General features: G+C 43.7%; 1 long non-coding RNA gene across 1 annotated transcript; it reads left to right on the forward strand.

Annotated features, from left to right (window-relative positions):
* The first annotated feature begins 1,745 nt into the window (after window positions 1-1,745).
* Window positions 1,746-6,638, forward strand: LOC114614516. Its single transcript, XR_003710340.1, has 2 exons — window positions 1,746-1,969; window positions 5,914-6,638. It is a non-coding gene; the product is annotated as an uncharacterized LOC114614516 (long non-coding RNA).
* The last annotated feature ends 13,659 nt before the right edge of the window (window positions 6,639-20,297 follow it).

Genomic DNA, 20,297 nt, shown 5'->3' on the forward strand with positions numbered 1-20,297 from the left:
AAGCTGTGAGGTAGGCAGGCAGTAAGAAGCCAACTCTCAGGTTCCTTATGGAAATTTCCTGTAAAACAAGCTGAAAAAAAAATAAGCCTACCATGGTAAATGTCTTTGGTGGCCATGATCAGGATAAGCCAAGTGAGAAGGAGCCTGGTGCAACGGATGAGTCCTTCTCCTGGCAGAAAGGCCTCATCTTGGAGCCAACGGATTCATTTTTCTCTTTCCAGCCTAGAAGCATCTGCTCTAAACATGTATTATCTCAACCAGACCAGCAAGTAGCTGAGAGAGGGCAGACTTGTAACTCTGGCACACACTTTGGAGGCTGAAGCAGAAGGATTGCTATGAGTTTGAGGACAATAAAAATTCTATTCAGAGCCAGGCTTTGTGGTGTACACCTTTAATCCCAGCACTTGGGAAGCAGAGGCAGGCGGGTCTCTGTGAGGTCAACTGCTGAGGCTTCAGAGTAACTCTAGGACAGCCAGGGGTATGTAGGGAGACTGCTTCAACAAAACAAAACAAAACACAAAATTCAATTTGGAGAATGCAGATTTATAGAAAAATGAACAAAGATGACCCATGATTCACAGGAAGCTGCTGAAAAAGTCTTCCACATAACCAGGAACTCTCTTCTCTGGGCTAGGGGGATAACGTAGTCACTGTGGGTCGCAACCTGTGGGTTCCAACCCCTTTGGCAAACCTCTATCTCCAAAAAATATTTACACTGTGATTCCTAAAAGTCGTGAGGTAACAGTTGTAAAGTAGCAACGAAAATAATTTTATGGTTGTGGGTCACCACAACATGAGAGGAACTGATTACAGAGTCCCAGCATTAGGAAGGGTGAGCGCTGATGGCTCATGGGTAATGTACTTACCGAGTGTGAGGAGCTAGCTCACACAGCCGGCTACGGTTGTATACGCCTGTGGTCCCTACACTCCTACAGCTAGACAAGAGGTAGAGGCAGGACTTCTGGAAACCTGTGTGACAGCTACCCTGGTATGACATGGTGGCAAACAAGAGACCATGTCTCAAAACAGGTGGAAGGCTAGGACCAATGAGGGAGGTTCTCCTTTGACGTCCACATGCAAACTAGGATGTGGGTGCGTCGTGCATACTCAAAGATTTTTTTAAATCCTTTTCCTAAATTAATCAAATCATAATGATTTGTTTTGTTTTGTTTTTTAGTTTAAAAACACTAGACTCTCTGATGCTTTATACTTGATGTATGTCTCCTCCATTTTTTTCCTTCTTTCCTGTTTTTTAACCATGTACCTCAGGTTGCCAGTGAATTCGTGCTGTGCTTGCCTACGCCTCCTGAGTGCTGAGGCTGTAGGAGGTGTTACCATGCGGCTGCTTAATTCTGGAAGTCTATTCTGAAACGGATCTTTTGTGTTCCATAGAGAGTTATCTGGCACAATTGCAAGCTATCTGAATCTGGCCCTATTTGTAGTATTTGAGCTACATTACACCTGTTCATTAACTGCGAATTGATAATGAATGAGGAAAACACCTCCAGACATGATGTCCGTCCATACCTTGGACTGAGTCCTGTTACCATTTAGTCACTGCCAACTTTTAGCAAGTTTTCAATTCATTTACATATTCCTTTGCTACCTCTTAGCCACTGTCCTCCAAAATAATGTTTCCAGTTCCCCCTCCTCCTCCCTGACATGACGTCACTGAGCACTCCGTGCTCACGCTGGTGTGAAGTTGGCCTTTCCCCTGGATCCAAAAAAAAGCATTGAAGTTAAAGTCCAGTGGCTCAGTAAGAGCTTCAAACAAGCCGTCGGCCACTGCTGTCAGCCACTGCCGTGCTCTTGTGGGCCTGGTTTCTCTGCGGACCTGCCACTGTGGGGGCCTACCAAGAAGATCCGACGAAACGCTCTGACCATGCCTCTTATCTGAGAGGGCACCTCCACAATTGCAGGCGCCATTGCTGAGACGTCTACAACTTCACTTCCAGGATCTCAACTAACGGTATTTCATCATCAGAGGCTTTTCACCCAGTGACCCCTTAGATGCTATTACAGCTTTTTACATTCCTTATTGCACCTGCCTCTCCTCTCCCCCTCCCCCTCCCCCTGTCCCCTCCCTCATCCCCTCCTTCTCCCCCACCCTCTGTCTCTCATTTTTTTGGTGCCTGTTCCCAGAAACTGTGTCTCAGAGTTGAAGAATAGTCCTTTCCATGGGTCTGTGGGACAGTACCTTTTTTTTGAAGATGACCGGGTACTCTATAAACATCACCCCTCTGGTACTAGGGATTGAACCAAGAGCCTTTACTAGGTAAATTCTTTACCAATGTGCTGTTCTCTAGCTTTTACTAATTTAATTATTCCTATTTAAGCCACCTAACCCTAAAATAATTGACCTTGCCCACCATGTCATCCTTTAGAAGATGGCTCCACTGATCTCTCAGGAAGCACAACCAGCTGAGGTTATCAGGAAATTATTTTTACCCTATATGTCACCATCCTTAGATTTATGATCTCGAGTTTCACTGTGACAACTGATATCATTCATTTTGAACAAAGACAAGACTGATGATGTTGGATTTTACTTTAGCCTGGAAAACAGCCCAGAAATCTTAAATGTCACAAATCTCAAATGAAACCCATTTCAAGATGTATTAAAAGGAAGGAAGGAAGAGTTGATAATGACATTTTTCCAATTCCACAATTGGATTTTTTGTGGGCACATGGTAGAGACTGAACCCAGTGCTCTGAGCATACTAGACAAACACTCTAAAACAAAGCCACATCTTAGTCCCTTAAATCTGTTTTGTCAAACTCAGTATCTTGAGGCGGCTGCCTTGGCCCCCCTGAACCTGTACCTCCAGACTCAGCATGTAAGGTCAAGGGATTCACGTGATCTGAGGGGTTCTAGATCAGCATAGGCAAAAAATAAAACCTTGTCTCTGGTGAATGAATGGATGAGTTAGAAATATTCTAATTAAGAAATTAAATACAAAAGTGTTTCCCTTATACTAAATGGTAAATATATGCTATCGCATTTGTTAAAATTCATGGATTGCCAGTGTAAGCAAGTCCCCTTAATATGCTGGATGTGGTGTTACAGACCTTTAATCAAGCATTTGAGAGGTGAAGGCAGGCAGCTCTCTGTCATTTTGGAGTCAGCCTGGTCTACCTAGTAAGTTCTAGGCTAACCAGGGGTACAGAGTGAGACTTTGTCAAAAGAAAGGAAGGAAAAGAAAGAAATCTAGAAAGAAGGAAAGGAAGGAAGGAAAGGAAGAAAGAAAATAAATATAGAAAGAAAGAGAGAGAAAGAAGAAAGAAAAGAAAAAGAGCTTTTAATATATGCCAAAAAGCTTTAGCTGGCAGTGCTTTGGTCCATGGAGTACAGTGATGCACAGGATATGGAGGGAGGGGCTGTGGATGTCAGTCAGTGGACTGGGGACTATGTATGTTTTGTCTAGTTTTGATGTTAACCTATTGCTAGTCTAAAAATACTATGTGAGTTAAGAAAAATTAAGATCAACTGATTTTCAAATTAACACAACAAATTCATTTGTACAATGACACCAGAAAGCATGTAAAGGCATGAAAGAATTCTAAGTTGAGTTTTAAGGCTTGTGACCTGGGCACAGTCGGTATAAAGGGAGTGTTGTTTAACGTTTGAAACTGTCAAACTGGAGAGATGACTCAGCAGTTAAAAGCATTGGCTGCTCTGCTAAAGCACCTAGGCTGGGTTCCCAGCATGGCTCAGTCACCCATTATTCTAGGTATAGGAGATCTGACCGTTTCCTGGCCTCCTCGGATACTACACATGCACACCATACACAGACATACATGCATGCAAAACACGTATACACGTCATATCAAAATTAATAGTTAAAAGTATTAAAAATCATAAATAATACCTTACAAGGAATGGTAGTTACACAACTATGGCCCTTGCTTTGCACTAGCTTCTTACACTAGACCAAGAAGAAAAGCAAAGATCCTCATCACCAAGATGAAGTGAAGCTGTTTTTCCTACCTCTAGACACCAGGAAAGAAAGTCGCTAACCTTCCAATAGGTGTGATGAAGGAAGCATATTGTGGGGCAAAGCTGCTCACTTGGTGGCAGGCAGGGAGCAGAGAGGGTGAAGTATGTTTAGAGAGTGAAACAGTCAACGTCAGAAAACTGCCAGAGAGTTTAATCAATCGTCTTATACCCTTTCCTGATCCTAAAGTACCTTCAGATCATAGGTTGTTCTCTTCCTGTCCCTTCCCTTGTCCCTGTCCCTCAACCTCTCCTTTTCCCCCTCCCTTTCCCCTTCCCCCTGCCCACCCCTCTCCCTTCCTCCTCCCTACCCCAGGTCTCATTATGAAACTGCAGCCCTGGCTGGCTCAGAATGCACACCACCCTAGTCTCCTTCACAGAGACCTGCCTGCCTTCCAAGTGCTGTGATTAAAGGTGTGCATCACCACACCCAGCCTTCGGCCCTCTCTAAAGTCTTTGCACATCTAACATCTGGTCCCTAAATAAAACTAACTTCATGCTGAAGCCACTTCTTCTGCTTCATGTAACTGACATGATTACACACTGCTGTTTGTAACTGTCTGGTTACTCGCCAGTGCCCATGCTCTCATCCCCTGCACTGAACAGCCAGGTGATGTCATTTTCCTGTCTACCTGTATTCATTCCCTCCATTCTTCCAGGCAAGTGATGATTAACAAAGACCCACTGTTAGTCTGGCTTGGCCTTGCTGGGTCCCAGCTTCTTCCCTGGCTGCTCCTGCTAGCTCTCATTTTAAACATTTTCCTGGGAAAAAGCTCTGTTTCTTTGGTCCCTGGTTCTCTATGTGCCCCAAACCTGGCTCTGCTTTAGTTTCCCAGCCACAGCCCTGTGGGCAGCATCAGGTGAGCAGGATGTAACAGTTTCCCTGTGTTCTTTGAGGCACTGTTACTCCTGTTTGGAAGCTATGTTCTGAAATCACCTTGATGTGTCTGGTCTCTTATTCAGTTAGTACTTTCAATCTCCCCTCCTTCTTATCAATGAAAAATCTTGGTAATTATTTGTTCCCTGATCTTTTTAGTTGGCTGACCCAGACATGGTGTCTTTCCTCAGCAGGATGGGTGGGCAGTGGAGTAGCCTAGGGAATGAGAAGGCACCATTCAGGCTGAGTTATGGGAAACTTGTAACATCTAGAGCAATTATATTCCCACAATTCTGAATTCAGCCTTGCATAGATCCAAGGCTGCTCTAGTGCCACACTCGGCTCTTGTCCTAGCATCCAGTCCACACAGATCAAAGTCCAGGGAGAAACATTTCTCAGGTTGATTTTGGCTGTTCAAAATGATGACCCTCTCTGCCAGGCAAAACAATTCACCTTGGAGGCTGGGTGTGACATTCTGTGATCAGAACTCTTCATAGCATCTGCCACAACACACACGTGTAACACACACACACAAGCATGTACACATCCGCATGCATGCACATGACCCTCTGATTCTCCTGGCAGAGGCCACCTGTCTATAAGTGAACAGTGTTAACAGAAGTTGGTGTGATCCACACTACTCAAAGGCCCAGGCTTTAGGTTGACTATATTCCTGTGATCCACACTACTCAAAGGCCCAGGCTTTAGGTTGACTATATTCCTGTGATCCACACTACTCAAAGGCCCAGGCTTTAGGTTGACTATATTCTTGTGGTGACTTCTTACAAAGAGCTTCTTCTCTTTTAGGGTGATAATGACACGTTATTCCTTCCAACTCGTGATTACAGGGTGAAAGAACCAACTGTGCTCCTCCTGTCTATGGTATTGCTGCTGTCATGGTTTGAGCATGCCCCAAGCTGATGGCACTCTCTGGGGAGGCTGGGGAGCCTTTAACAAGTGGGCCCTGGGTAGTGGAGGTGGGTCATGGATCTTTGAAGGCAAAACTCCATCCTGGTTCTAATCTGACTTTTCTGATTCCTAGTCCATGCCCTGGGAATACCACTACTACAGTCTCCTGCATCCTTGGGCTTCTCCATGTTTTCCTCATTGTGATGGAACAAAACATCTAAACCTATGAGCCAAAGGAAAGCTATCATGTCCCGTCAAGGATTTTGTCTCAGGAACAAAACAGGAAAGAAATACCATCACCAAATCTGCTGGAGACTATAGAACTTTCTGAGCTGCGCTGGTGCCACCTCAACAACGTACAGATCTATGGCTTTATATTGTGTCATATCCAAGCTGATTTATGCCGTACACACCAATGGCCGTGTGTACATGTGTGAGTGCTGTTGCAGGGTGAGAGATCAGCAGGGTTTCCCTTTCGTTACACACTAGGCTGTCAGGAATTCCCGGCTGCTCACCATCCAGTCCAGATCCCAGCCCATCTCCCACAGCTTTGGTCATCCCACAAAAATGACCTTTTTAACGTACCCTCACCTTCCTTGTGTCCCCAGCCCCTCTTTTACGGCTCCATTGACCTCTTCGTTTGTACAAGAAGCTATCCCTTATGTTTCAAAACTTCAGTCTCTGAGTTCCTCAGAGTTTTTATGACATCAAGCTCTTGCTGTATCCCGATGTAACCTCCCTCCACATCAGAAGCTGTAAATTCAACAGTGAGCAGACTGCACCTGCATGGCTCTTTGGGGGTTCTTGCTAGGTATCTGTCCATATGGAAATAAAATTACTAGAAAATGAATGATTCAAGTTGGCCATCAACCTATTTGATCAGAAGAAGTGTAGCAAAAGAAATAATTATGTCACAGATGGCTTTCATCCACTTTCATTCTTTCTGGGCACATGTGAGAAGACCCCTCTCCATGATCAGCCTGAATTGACTCTATTGACAGACATAACAGCAGGGGGTATTCAGTCAGTCCTCCCTTTGCTTAAATCAATGGAATAAAATGAGGCAGTGGGTCCATAGCTATGATTATTAGAAATAGAATTCAGAGGTCCCTGGCCCAGGTCTTGTATGTCTATGTCTTGTTCCACAGATTTCCAGAGCTTTCTTACTTTTCCCTCTGGGAAAAGGCACCCAGACTTCAGTGATGGTCATCCCAATAACTGTATGTTGGTGGGGTCTGCTATGTTCAAACAAGGGTAGAAATGAGTCTCAGAGTGGCACCAGCCTTGCTGGATTCACATGTAATCCGATTTTGGATAGGAAACCTTCTGTTTGTAGAGCTGGCTCTAGAGGTCCTGTTGTAGATTCTGGTACTGGGAACATTGGGGACTGTGGTATGAGGAGGGTTCAGGGCAAGGACTTAAGAGTTTGAAGACCACCTTTGCTCATTTCCGGAGAGCCTGGGATGAGCTCTTCCATTTACCTGTTTCATCACCTATAACTTGGGGACAGTAATTTTATTGTATTGTAGCTGCCAGGACTGGGAAAGGTTGGAGAAGCTGAGCTTTCAACTGTATGTATTTCTCCAGTTTTAACTGTTGCTGTAAAGCTATAACACTGTGTGTGTGTGTGTGTGTGTGTGTGTGTGTATCTGTGGGGTTGTGTGTATGTGTTTGTGTGTATATGTCTGTGCATTTGTGTGTGTATGTCTGTGTGTTTGTGTGTATGTTTGTTGTGTATGTCTGTGTGTTTGTATGTCTGTGTGTTTGTGTCTATGTGTTTGTGTGTGTATGTTCATGTGTGTCTGTGTATCATTATGCTTCTCTGCCATCAGCTCTCAAGTCCATGGACCCTGCTTCTCAGCCAAATTATTCCTTTTTATTCCCAGGAGCTTGTTTTATAGGAGCTAGCACACGGTGTGTGGCATTGACAGCATTTGCCTTTCTCAGCTCATCAGGTTTTCCTTGCTTGTGGGTTACTCTGCGCCCTTCCTCATAGAGTTGAAACACAAATAGCTTTGTAGGGGGTTGGATTTTCTGAGGTTTCTGGTCCCTTCCTCCACCTTGCGAGGCGTTAATGCTTGTTTGGAAGTGTGGCTTTCTCGATGCTGCTGACAGCCACATAGTTTCATGTTCCATCTCAACATCTCCACTCAGTACATCTCAAGTGACAGACATCCAACAACCCTTAGCTCCTAGCACTCCGTCATGACCTGGCTTTCATCCTGAGAAAACATGGAAACCAAGCTCAAAGGGTGGTACTTTTAAGCGCCAATTAGTCCTCACCGTGGATCTTGGCTACACAAAGCTGGCAAAGGCCACTGTTCCACTTTTATGTTTAGAGAAGTCAGCATGTGTAAAGGCTAGAGGACAGAGGCTGATTGAAGGGTCTGGGCTGACCCTGTCTCTGGGAGTTAGGCCATTTGACCAAGGGCCGGGTGCCTTACCACACGCCCTTCTGCACAGCTCCACCGGGTTATTTGCTCATACCTATATTTACACACCAGCTTTCCCCCCACCCCCCAGAATTATAACGATGCCAAACCCCATTATTTCCAACAAACCACTTCTTTATTTGCTTTATTTTCTCTAATTCTGGGACAGATGAAAAGCTTTGCACAGCTCTAAGAGTAAGGGTGAATTCTTGTTGGTAAAAGACCTATTCTGGGGCTGGAGAGATGGCTCAGTGGTTTAAGAGCACTGACTGCTCTTCCAGAGGTCCTGAATTCAATTTCCAGCAGTCACATGGTGGCTCACAACCATCTATAACAGGATCTGATGCCCTCTTCTGGTGTGTCTGTAGACAGCTACAGTGTACTCATATATACATAACTAATGAGAGAGAGAGAGAGAGAGAGAGAGAGAGAGAGAGAGAGAGAGAGAGAGAGTTGACTGGGTGTGGTGGTGCACCTTAATCCTAGCTACTTCAGAGGCTGGGGCAGGAGGATCTTGATTTGTACAACTGTTGTGTTTTATAAAAAGGAGCCAAGGATATGTTTTGTAGAGCGCAGTGTGTTAGTGTGTTAGGGTGGGAGGGGTGCCTTGGTGGGCCCATGCTGAGGCATCCCTTCCCCCTGAGGGACCAGTTATAGTGTAGAATAGAGTTTATTTAGGGCACAGGAAGGGGAGTTGAGAAGGGAGTAGAAATGGAGAAAGAGAGAGACACATAGACAGAGAGAGACAGAGAGACAGAGAGAGACAGAAACAGACACACACAGACACAGACACAGAGAGAGACACAGAGAGAGAGACAGACACAGAGAGAGAAGGAGAGAGAGACAGAGAGAGAGAAAGAGACAGAGAGAAGAGGTCAGCCAGGAAACTGGAGAGAGAGGGGGATGGGGAAGAGGTAAGGGAAAGAAGATAGTCAGAGAGAGGGAGGGAGAGAGAGAGAGAGAGAGAGAGAGAGAGAGAGAGAGAGAGAGAGAGAGCAAGAGAGCAGAGAGATCAAGGAGGGGTCAAGTAGCCCCTTTTATAGTGAGCCAGGACTACCTGGCTGTTGTCAGGTAACTGTTGGGCAGGGCCTAGAAGGAATGCTAACATTCCTTTCTTTTGATTTAATTTTTAAAATGATAAACTAGAAAGTGGTGATGGTGAAGCAGAAATAGGGTCACAGTGATCTTTAGCTACTTCCTGCTGATATGGGGCGACGTGTTTCTGGGAATTGAAGAAAATGTGTATGAGAGTGTTGGTCCAGTATTAGGAGAGTTGGCTGTTTCCTTGTTGTCCAGGGTCTGTGGAATCATCTGTAAGTAGAAGGGGCAGGTCCAGTAGAAGCATCTGTGTCTGTGAGAGTAGGTTGGAACATCTGTGGGTTGCCTCTCTGGAGCTGTCCTGGATGTAGATTCTGAGTAAACACCTAGACTTGGCAAGATGCTGAAACACACATACACATTAGAGACAGAAAATAAAGTAGGTTTGGGAGAAAAACTTTATTTTAGTTGTACATTTGAAACTCTTATGTCTTAGTGGTTGGGGTGAGGGAGGTTCCAATACCAGGGCACAGGAGAGGAACCCCACCCTCTGGGATAAGGAGCAAGTGGGAACTTAGGCTATTGATTGGCAGGTGTACTTATATAGATAAAGTCTATTTGGTCCACGAGAGGTAGATCTGAGTGGGTTTCCTGGAGCTTATAAATTTATAAAAGAAATACATTTGTTAACAACATGAAAAGTCTTTAAGGTGAGCTTAGGGAAGACAAAACTCTTCGTGGAGCAGAAAGAACAAGAAGGGCTTTTTTTTCTGTCTAGGAGTCTGTGTATATATAAATTTAGCACAATGAGAGGCATTTTTAAGTTTACATTTAAAAGATGAAGGAAACTCAAAATCTCAACTTTGTGAAAATGATAGCTGATCATATAGATTTACCATGAGAAACACCTTAAGTCTATAGCTAAACGGCAACCAAAGGAAATGTAGCTTTTGAACTATGTTAGCTGATAGTATAGATTTAGGATGAGAAACATTTTAAGTCTAAATAAGTTAGAAGACAAAGGAAACTTAAAATTAGAAATTGTGATATAAAAGTGGACCATATAGTGGAATGTTTTATTAAAATTAGGCTTATTTAAAAGAACTCCATTGGTAAATGTTAGGATAGTGGTATAACAAGGGGAGGAAATCTGAAGCATTTAGTCACCAGAAGCTGAGTTTAGTTAAGTGACCAAGCCAACTCAGTCACTCAATGGGTTCTCCAGGGAGGGAGGGAGGATTAAAAAGAAAAAGACAATTAGACAACACTGTAGCATGACCCCAGCCAGTTCTAAGGCTGAAGTGGTTTTATGTTTTTTTTCCAGTCTGCCTTTATACCATTTTACATACATGCAAATAATAAGATCACTTCTAGGTTAAGGAAAAACAAGGCAACACACAAAGTCCTGTGATCACTGCTTCTAGGGGCTCATCATGACGTCCAAGATAAAAGAAATGCCACATTCCTCGGCTGAGTTTACCTTGAGCTTTGTATTAGCCCAAAAGTAAATATTCTTTTTTTAAAGATTTATTTATTTATTATATATGAATACACTGTAGCTGCCTTCAGACACACCAGAAGAGGGCATCAGATCTCATTACAGATGGTTGTGAGCCACCATGTGGTTGCTGGGATTTGAACTCAGGACCTCTGGAAGTGCAGTCAGTGCTCTTAACCACTGAGCCATCTCTCCAGCCCAAAAGTAAATAGTCTTATCTGAGCCTATTTCCCAAGCTATTGGAAAGCTATTGTCCAAGCTCAATGTCTAATTCCTGCCAAATTTCTAGAAAGGACCCCCAAAGCTCCCCCATCTCTCCCCCTTTTTTTTTATTTCATAAAGAAGACTACATCTGCCTTAGGTTGTTCTGACAAGAATACCTTCCTTACCCATCTTGGAATATGCATTATCAAAACCAATGCACTTTGTCTTAGGTTGGTAAGACTCTGTGCAGAAACTTACCCATCATTGACTGCCAGCCTGTTAAATTAATAACTGTTTGGGGGTCCATTTTTAGTTTCAAGCCATGTATTTTGGCCACCAACTTTTTGATGTTGTTAAAGGCCAAGTTTTATCACAATGGGGAGGAATAAAAGTATTCCCAGGACAAGAAAGGCTAGCATGATCAAGCTATATATGCCATTCTTGAAGCTTGACCAAGATGGAATACTGACCTCAGGCCATGAATAATTTTATCAGCAATATCTGCAGTATCAAAGCTCAGTGGAGCAGCATTCTTTAAATTCATAATCTCTGTACGTAAAGTTAAAACATTCAGAGGGGTGTTAGAATTATGCCAAATACCCTGCAAGTGTCTTTGAACTTTTTCCCAATTATAGTGACTATCATTGTAAATTTTAGAAGTAACACAAATCCACTGGTATTTGGCATGACACTCAAGATGGCTTTTTACTCTTAAACTCTGAACCTCTTCTCCAATAATTTGAATACTATCACAAAGAACATCAATTCATTGTTCCTAATGCCTATCTAAATCCTCTTGAATACTTAGAACATTAGTAACATTTTTTGCTAAATGATTAACAAAAGTAGCTGTCTTAACTTCTTGTGTCAAAGCAATTGCAAAAGCAGTGGTGCTAGCTATTAATGTAACCAAAGCTGCTATACCAGCAATAATCAAGCCCACTACCCTCTTGCTTGACTCATTTCTTCTAGTACTTGTAAGTTTTTTTCCAAAATACCGAAGTCCTGAAATATTCACAGGCAAGATAGATCACCATAACAGACATGCTAAGTTTCAATACACTAACACAATTAAGAAGTGTACAATCAATACAACTTACATTAAATACTGTAGAAGAAAAAAAGCAATTTTAACGTGACCAATTAAAAGATTAGGAGCTTTAACACATATACTAACACTTGTTCAAAATCCAGATCTTGTCCCAATTTTATCCACTGCAAATGTAACTTCAAATAAGGCAGTTGTCAGTTTTCAAATGTCTCTGAAAATGTCCAGAACCAGCCTTCCAAATGAAGACTATAATTTCCAATATTGGATTGATTTCTAGACCAGTCTGTGATTGAGTCAGAATAACTTGTCACATTAAAGGAAAGAGAAGAGTCATTATATCAGCTTCTCTATCTGATTAATTTTTCTAAGGCAGTTTCCACTGTCTCCATGTTCTCTGTCCCACAAGGTCTAAAAGCTTGAGACAAGGCAGCTTGTCCAATCTGGGACAAAGGCAATCAAAGGTGAGTCAGGAACATATGTCTAATACAATTTCCCTGTCATCATCGTCAGGGCACTCAGCAAACTCACAGTCAGCATCATTCTTTGTCCCGGCATTAGAATATCTCACTAATCACTCTGGAAGCTAGCATGGTTCTTCAGCATCCTGAGGAAAGAACACAAACATGTCCTCTTCCTCATATTAATATCTGATCAGGATCATATCATATGCCAGTAAGTGGATCCTTCCATTTCACCTAGGCATAAGTATGCCTAGTTGTAGAATGCCATAGACACTCAGCAGAGAGTTCCTTGGTATCCAAAATTTTTAAATTTTAAAATAAATTAAAACAAAAAGAGAATGATTTAAATAGAATTGTGGTATATGGGGATATAACTACCCCCTTTTTACTTTATGAAGATATTGTTTTAAAGTTCCATGGGTCCATTCCACAATACCTTGTCCTTGAAGATTATAAGTAATACCAGTAATATGGGTAATATTAACTTGTTGACAAAACATCTCAAATGTTTGACTGCCATAGCCAGTTTCATTATCTGTCTTAATCTGATTTGGAATACCCAGCATAGAAAAACAACATAGGCAGTGAGGAATTACATTTTTAGTTGCTTCTCCTGTTAAAGCAGTTGCAACAAGAAAGCCTGAGAAGGTGTCAATAGTCACATGTACATATTTTAATTTTCCAAAACCAGAAATATGACTAACATCCACTTGCCATAATTGATTAGGTATGAGTCCTCAAGGTTTAACTCCATTTTGTGGTACAGGAAGAAATTGAGGACACTGAGGACAAGTCTTTACAATTTGATGTGCACATTCTCTAGAAATTCCAAATTGTTGTCTCAAGCTATTACTATTTTGATGATGTAAAGAATGAGATTGTTTGGCCAATTATTCCTATATAAGGCTTAAAATATGCCTGGTATATAAATCTGATGTGGCATTGCCCTCACTAAGGGGTCCAGGCAATCCAGTATGAGCTCTTAAATGTCCTATGAAGTAAGGAACAGTATGTTCTCTTAAACTGAGTTGTATTTGCATAAATAATTGCAAAATTTGAGAATTAGCAACATCTAAGAAAGGAACAGTTTCAAGCAATTGAAAACCATAAGCTTGCTATATATTGGCTATCAGTATGCAAATTGAAAGCTTGATTTTTCAGCATTTCAAAAACAGCAGCTACAGAACATAGTTCAATTATTTGTGCCGAAGCAGGGGAAAACTCAAGAGAATGAATATGTGATCCAATCATGTATGCTGCCTTCCCATTAGATGAGCTGTCTGTAAAGACAGTAAAGCGCATTCTCTCTGGGCTGCATGTGTAAATTTACGGAAACTCAAAAGCATGCATAGAGGCAAATTGTAACAACTTGTCTTTTGGCTAATGATTATCAACTTTGTCTGAAAAGTCTGCACATGCAATAGGCCAAATATCAGTATTCTGTAGTAACCAATTTAATTGCTGTTTGAAATAAGGAATAAATATTTCATCAGGTTCTTTCCCAAAATACTTACATGATTCTATCACACAATTCTGTATTAATACAGCAACAGCTTCATAATAGGGTGTTAAAACTTTACTTGGAGACGAAGAAAGATGAATCCACATTAGATCCCTTTTGCCAAAGAACTGCTGTGGGTGCATGAGAATTAGCAAGAACTCAAACAGCCAACAACTGATCATAGTCTATAGAATGTATCTGCTGTTGACTAATAGTTTCCTCTACTTTCTGCAAAGCTATTCATCTCTTATCAGTTAATTGTCAAGGGAAGCTAGGATTTGCATCTCTCTTGAGAATATCAGAGGTTTAAGTTCTCCTGTGGTAAGCTTAAGATGAGGTCTTAGCCAATTAACATCTCCTAACAGCTTTTGAAAATCATTTAAAGTAAGATAACTATCTTTTCTTATTTGTTTGTTATACCTTAGAAAGGAACAGCAGAAATACGGCTGTATATCTTAGAATGGAATGGCAGAAGTGTGGCTGTGTATCTTAGAATGGAATGACAGAAGCGTGGCAGAGGCAAACATGAATGTAAGCTGCGCAGTGTGAAGGGCACACGGCGCAGATTGGCAGTGTCCACGGGAGTGCAGAAGTGTAGGTGGCAGCTCGGCTTGGTGTTGGGCAGCAGAGAGTGGGTAAGCAAGCAGGGTGAGAGTGGGGCAAAGCTAGAGACCGAGTGTGTCTGGGGATGGTGAGAGGGAACACCTGTAGCTGAGCTCTGATTACCTTCCAGCAACTCCGCTCCAGTGCAGCAGCTATGTGTGCCATGAGGCTGGGTTAGCAGCGAGCAACGGAGGAGGAGGGTCAGGAAGTGGAGCATGGAGGCTAAATGCGGTGAGGGGCAGAGAGCAGAGAGTGAGTTGGTTGGAGCAAAGCCTGTACATAGGAATCTTTCCATTTGTTTGGATCACTGGGAAGAGTTGTAAAAGTTTTCTTTTTAAAGCGCCATTAACGGACCATTTAGCGTTATTAGTTATTACTTAGTGGGTATTGGAGCCAAATTTTGGAAGCTTTTAGGACTTGGAGTAGCAGCGAAGATATTCCCTTTTGGGGTAAGGATAGGAGTTATTACTCTTATTACTTGCAGATCCTGAGGATAAATTAATAACTAGAACCAAGGAGTTATTAATCACACTATGGCGTCCAAGGGTAAATTAATTACTAGAATGAAGTGAGCACGCAGGCTAGATGTACCAGGTTGTCACAGGGCAACTAACTAGTGGTTGATGCGGCAGGACCAGCACCGGAACTATGAGGCTCAGAGCCCGAGGGAAACACTTTACCCAGGCCTAGGATTTTTTTCAGCAGCACACGAGAGAGATGCCAAGAGAAAACTGTCTCTAGGAGAGAGAGCTCAGCCAAGGGTAGAGGTCCTAAAACGAGACTGTGAACATGGGAAGCTTAGCAATTCGCCACTGTTTGGATCGAGAATTTTAGTGACCAATGGCTGGAAAGTCCATGTGATGGTAGGGAAATATGAATTTGTGCAATCTTCAAGTTTGTAAATCCAAGTCTTGGCACAAAAATATGTTTTATATTGAGAGAGAGAGAGAGAGAGAGAGAGAGAGAGAGAGAGAGAGAGCTAAGGATATGCTTTGTAGAACATGGTATGGTGAGGAGGGTTGCCTTGGCAGGCCCATGCTGAGGCAACTCTTCCCCCTGAGGGACCAGCCATAAGACAGGTATAGTGTAGAATAGAGTTTATTTAAGGCACAGGAAGGGGAGTTGAGAAGGGAGTAGAGACAGAGAAAAGCAAAAGACAGGAGGAGGTGGGGAGAGAGAGAGAGAGAGAGGAGAGCAAGAAGAGGGAGGGGAGGGGGAAGAAGAGGGGGAGGGGGAGGGGAGGGGAAGGGGGAGAGGAGGGGGAGGGGGAGGGGGAGAGGAGGAGAGATCAACCAGGAACACTGGAGGGGGCGGGTGGAAGGGAAGAGAGAGAGAGAAAAGGGTCAGGGAAAGAAGAAAGTCAGAGAGGGAAGGGTAAGAGAGAGCAAGGAAGGGTCAAATAGTCTCTTTTATATAGTAAGCCAGGACTACCTGGCTGTTGCCAGGTAACTGTTGGATGGGAGCCTAGAAGGAATACGAACAAGAACAGCTTGAGTAACACCACAAGACCCCATCTCAAAATAGAAACAAAACAAAATTTAAATATACTTGCTGGTCTTGATACCCAACACAACTTTCCAATGGTCCCTTTCAGATCTAGTATGTACATACCTTGACAGTCGGCTCAAGATACCCCAAGACCAAGTACTTAGCATAAAGGAGATTTGTTTGCCTCAGAGCAACAGAGGGAAGGAGTAAGGGACAAAGACAGGAGACAGATGAAGAAGGAGAAGGGGACGGGAACAAGGGAGAGGGGAGGGGTATTTGTCCCAGGGGACAAAGGACTGCCTTGGGATAGACAGGAGACAAGTCATGGCCCACAGGAAAATGGTGGTTTTTAAAGGTAAAGGGGGAAAACCCATGTTAAGATGAGGTGTTTAATTTTAATTGACATGTTAATTAGGCAAGTCAAAGGAGGCTTTTGATTGCTGAACTTCAACACTTTGATAGCTGGACCTTGGCAGTTAACCTCAGGAGGAGGAAGTGGGCAAATAAGGGAACAGACCTTGGGGGCTAGCCTTAGGAATGTAATCTAGTGGCTTTTAACAAGGCAGAGGGAATGGGGGAGAGGGAAAAGACCTGCCAGGGCCATGTCTGCTATGCTCAAGCTGGCTAGAGTCCCTGCACAGTACCTAGGCCCTGCAGCCTTTCACACTGGAGCCTTCCACCCACCCAAATCTGGGCACAAGTAGACGGCCTTTGTTGGTGTTTTTCCCCTCCCACTCCAGATCCGTCAGTCTCCTTCCTCAAGCACCTAGCCTGACATTTGTAAAGATGAGTAGATGTATATGCTTTTGGTTCCAGTGCTAGGGATCAAGTCTAGGACCATAAGCCTGCTGGCAGACCCCACCCTTTCTACCTTTTCATTTGAGGCGGTAGAGGCTTTCTGAATTACAAGTTCTAGGCTGGCCTTGAACTTGTTCTATAGCCTAGGCAGTCTTAGAACCTATGATCTTCCTACATTGGTCTCTACCAGACACACACACACACACTCCCAATCACAATATCCTATAAAACATAAAACATCACACAATTCTTTGGGATACATCCAGTATCCTCAGAATGTAGTAACTTCCTTCTAAATTCTTTCTAATCAGTTATTTTTTAGAGGTTGTGTATGATGGCACATATGTTTAATCCCAGCACTTGGGAGACAGAGGCAGGTAAATCTCTGTGAGTTCAAGGCTAGCCTGATCCACAGAATAAGTTCCAGGACAGCCAGGGCTACGTAGAGAAACCCTGTCTCAAAAACACAAAAACAAAACAAAAATGAAAAGTAGATTTTTTGGGTCACTTAAGGTGCATGCCTTTAATCGAAGCACTCAGGAAGCCAAGGCAGGAGAATCTTTTATGAGTTCAAAGTCAACCTGGTTGATGTGATGAGGCTCCAGGTTAGCCAAGGCGGCATAATGAGACCTTCTCTTAGTTCCTGGTTCTGGGGAATGGCTTTGTGGGTAAAGTGCTTGCTATAAACGTGAAGACCTAAGTGGGACCTTCAGCATCCACATGGAACACACTTCCAGCGCCCATCCCTGAGCTACACTCCTCAGCTCACTTAACTGAAAACAGTTTAACTGTTGCCTCATGTCTGAACTAATCTGGCTTTGCCTTCCACTCCATTTTTGTTGTTGCTGCTGCTGCTCCTGCTGTTATTATTACTGTTTTGTTTGTTTTGTTTTCCAGGAAGGGCATCATCACTGTGCAGCAGGCTTGCCTTGTAGCCTGGGCTCACTCGCTTCAGACGCTCTGGCTTCGTTTAGTGTTCTGATCTCTTGTGTGCTGGGATTCTACATTCCACCTCCACCGTGCCCAGCCAACCCTCCCTCTAATAATGGGTCTGAGTATCACAGAAAAGAGATTCAGAAGTTATGACTGTTCTCTGTAGATTCCACAAACTTGTTTGGCAGGTTGGACTGTGGGACTCAGGATCCTTTGGGATTTCTTCCCTAGTGGGAACTGGACACATCCTCTTCCTTGGAAGCAATCAAACATGAGTTTAGATACTGCTGGAAGGGACTTGGCAGGTATAATCAAAGCTCCAAATGTGTAAATTGCTCAACAGGAAGTCCTGGTTGGGCCTCACTCTGTAAAGCTCTTTTGGCAAGAGGAAGATCAAAGTAACCTCGCTTGTGAGAGAGTAGGAGGCAGAAGGGGAAATGCCAGAAAATCTGAGACAAACATAACCCTTGGGACTTTGACCCCACCAAAACCAAGACCCCTAAATATAAATCCCTCACCGAGGGGCAGTCCTGACACATCATGTTGATGTGGTCCCTCCAACATGTAACTCGTGCCCAGAATACATCTATAAAGTCAAGATGTTCAATGCTTCCTACATCCAGTGCCTTTGCTGCCCTGTAGTGGTCACCTTCGATCCAACACACCTTCAATCCAACACAGAGCCCTGAGCAGCCCCAGCTTCTAGAAGCTGCTAGTGGATAGAGAGAGGGGACATTATGAGTGCAATGGAAAACAAGCAGATAGCAAGAAGGTTCTGGAGAACTGAGTTGGAGACTGCAGGCAGCAAGAAGCAAGTTCTAGAGAACGTACAGAACTGCAGACCTACAGCCAAGACCCTACTGCTCAGTTTCTAGTTTTAGGAGAGGCAGCCAAAGCAGGGCAGAAGGAGAGGGAGTAGGTGATCTTCCTAGAGAAAACATGGAGACTCTGCTGTGCTCATCCCTCCCTACCCGCCCCCTCCTGTCTCAGCCTCCAAAAGCCCAGAAGAGAAGAGCTTGTCGGTAGAGCAGAGGTAGGAGAGAGCATTTGAGAGGGTGGAAAGGGAGGGGAGGGTATGTGGTGCTCTCTTGGCTGAAGGCTCTGGCTATAGGACCTGGGCAAGGTAAAAAGGAGAGACCTAGGTACTAGCACTGCAAGGGCTGGGTGTCCTAGAAGGTTGACCTTGAACTTGCTTCAATTCCCCGGTCTCTCTAGCTCTGCTTCCAGAGTGCTAGGATTACAGGCACAGGCCACCACACCCAGCAAGAAGTGATTTTTATGGCAGAAAATAATAAAACCCATACACAAAATACATCCTAACATTGAGAACCCAGAGGTTCTCAAACTTCGGTGCATGTCGGAATCACCCAGAGAGCTTACTCACACTCTCCAGCGCCTCTGCGAGTTTCTGAGTCGGTTACCTGTGGTGTGAGGCTCAGGACTGCCTTTCTACCCCGGTGCAGTGGTGTGTACACCTATAACGTTAGCACTTGGAAGGCTGCTGAAGCAGGAGGATCCAAAGTTTGATTTGAGCCCAGGCTACCTACTGAGAACCTGTGCACCCTGCTCCCATACTCCTAAAAAAAAAGTGTGCTTCTAATAAAGTCACTGAGGAGGACACATTTCTTTACCAAATAATAAGTCCACAGAGGCCTGCTCGCTCTACTTAACAGCATATGTTGTTAACAAATGTGCACAGTGTCCTCAGGAGGGTGGACCGACTTGTCTGGTGACTATGAGAATATGGTATTAACCTCAGCTGCTGGCGAACGCAATGGAGCAGGTTGGATTTAAGGCCCCAAATCACAGGAAATCAGTCTGGGGCAGCACCGGGTAGGACACCCATAAAGCAGCTACCATTCCTCTGTGTAGTCATACACCTGCATCCTGCTTTGCTCTGGTGTTCCATCCAGTGTGAGACCACACCCAGCGCAAACAAAAGATTCTACCATCAGAGAGCGATTGGGGTCACAGGCCAGTAGGAGACTGGAAATAAATTCAATGAAATGAGGTTCTGGTGCTGATGATAAAAAGAATGGCATTGTATTAATTTAGTTTTTATAAATACCCATGCTATCTGTAATTGCTGCAGAGTGGGAATCTGAACTTCTTGTAACTCCAAAGAGAATGGGGGCTACTTTATATCCAAAGCACTTCATCATGAACCTCCCCACGTCTCTATCTTTGTCTCTCTGTGTCTCCCTGTGTCTCTGTGTCTCCCTGTGTCTCTGTGTCTCTGAGTCTCCCTGTGTCTCTGTGTATGTTTTTTTCTCTCCCTCATTCCCTCGTTCCCCATCTCCTCTCCTCCCTCCCCACGTCACTCTCCTCTTTGTAGACAGGAACTTGTGTACCCCAGGCTGACCTTGAACTCTAGACTGTAGCCAAGACTGACTTTGAATTTTTGATTCTCCTGCCTCTGCCTCCCAAGTTCTGGGATTATAAATGTGTGAGACTACATCAGCTACTCCATGAGTGTGTTCTCTGAGTTAGAACCTCACGTGACTATTTCA

Source organism: Grammomys surdaster, unplaced genomic scaffold, assembly GCF_004785775.1.
Source record: "Grammomys surdaster isolate TR1022 unplaced genomic scaffold, NIH_TR_1.0 126391, whole genome shotgun sequence".
NCBI classification, from domain to species: Eukaryota; Metazoa; Chordata; class Mammalia; order Rodentia; family Muridae; genus Grammomys; species Grammomys surdaster.